Source organism: Propithecus coquereli, unplaced genomic scaffold, assembly GCF_000956105.1.
Source record: "Propithecus coquereli isolate 6110/MARCELLA unplaced genomic scaffold, Pcoq_1.0 Scaffold6, whole genome shotgun sequence".
Classification (NCBI taxonomy): domain Eukaryota; kingdom Metazoa; phylum Chordata; class Mammalia; order Primates; family Indriidae; genus Propithecus; species Propithecus coquereli.
The window spans coordinates 7,769,400-7,771,176 of NW_012151951.1; the positions used below are offsets into that span (position 1 = coordinate 7,769,400).

A 1,777-nucleotide genomic window follows, 5' to 3' on the forward strand; every position below is an offset into this window, starting at 1 on the left:
AAAAAAAAAAAAAAAGACAATAATAAATATTGGCAGGAAGAGGAGAAATTGGAACCTCCATAAGTTGCTAGTGGGGATATAAAATTGTGCAGCCACTTTAGAAAATTGTTGGGAAGTTCCTTAAAAAGTTAAACACAGAGCTGACCTAGCAATTCTACTCCTAGGTAATTCCACTTTAGAGAAATGAAAACATGTGTTTATATAAAAACTTATAAGTGTTCATGGCAGGATTATTCCTGATAGTCGAAAAGATGGAACAACCCAAAATGTCATTGAGCTAATGAATAAACAAAATATGGTTTGTTTATATAATGGAATATTATTTGCCCATAAAAAGAAACGAAATACTAATACATGTTACAATATCAATGAACTTTTAAAATGTTGTAATGATAACTGAAAGAAGCCAGTCACAAAAGACCATTTATCATATGATTTCAGTAATGTGTCCAGAATAGGCAAATCTGCAGAGAGAGAAATTAGATTAGTGGTTTCCAGGAGCTGGGGCTGGGAGGGGAAATGGAGAGTGACTACAGATAAATATGGAGTTTCTTTTTAGGTTGATGAAAATGTTCTAAAATTAGATGGTGGTTATAGTTGCACAGGTCTATGAATATACTAAAATCTACTAAGTTGTACACTTTAAAAGGGTGAATTTTATGGTAGATGAATTATATATCTCAATAAGGCTTTTGTTAAAACAAAGAGAGTAGTTTGAATAGCACTTGCCTTCTTGTCTTGTAACTTATGATGGAATAAGCAAAATTTCTATGCCTTGGAGAATTGTCATACCCTCTGTAAGTTTGGATCACCTTCTAAGTATTTTATCTTTTGGACTTTCAGTGTCATTAAATACTCAGAGTTCCTTTACTGTTAAGCTTTTGCCAGCATCACTTCTTTTTGGGTATCTTACCCTTTTTGTCATTTACCACTTTTATCATTTATGTTGATAATTTGCCTTCACTAACTTCCTATTCCTTCATATCTATAGAGTCCTTAACGTTGGCAATATCAACCTGACAACCAGTCAGCTTTCTTCTATAACTCCATTTATGTTCTATTTTATTTTCATTGCCAACACTATCACTTTTCTTTGGTGTACTTTTATCAGTTTTGCTGGCCTTGTTTGATTATTTATTTTGTAAATTGTCATGTGGGTTTATCACTGGAAGACTCGGATGCAACGGAACTACACACTTTGCTGTCTGTAGGTGAACTGAATAAACAGATGACTGGTAGATTTTGAAAGAAGTATTGTGGTTGGTCACGGATCATGATGTGCTTCTGTTATTTTTGCTAGGATTTGTGGAATGAGGAGCTAGAAGTAAAGTTTGTGCTTTATGCAATTACATTTATTATATAGTGGCAAGTGAAAGTTGAGCTGTGTTATTGGGGAATTGGTATTATTTAACTATACTGTGGTAACTGAAATTTATGAATACTGGAATTGTGCAAAGCAGAGACTGCTTGTATTATCCTATTTAGTTTCTAAGGATAAGTTTCAGACTATAAACATTCTAATAAATAATGGATAGAGGACAAATTTTCTATTAAAGCATCTAAGACTTAGTTTTCCAGTAAAATTATTCCTAGTAGTATAACAGATTATGTATTTACTACCTCTTCTGTTTTTGATTTTTGTAGGAAGTTGGTATGCCAGCAGATTATGTAAACAAGCTTGCTAGAATGTTTCAGGACATAAAAGTATCTGAAGATTTGAACCAAGCTTTTAAGGAAATGCACAAAAATAATAAATTGGCTTTACCAGGTATTATTT

The 1,777-nt window shown here is 32.5% G+C and overlaps 1 protein-coding gene across 1 annotated transcript in view; it reads left to right on the plus strand.

The window, feature by feature from the left end:
- CUL5 (cullin 5) overlaps window positions 1-1,777 on the plus strand; it is a 159,083-nt gene that overhangs the window by 149,735 nt on the left and 7,571 nt on the right. The gene's annotated exons all lie outside the window — the stretch shown is intronic.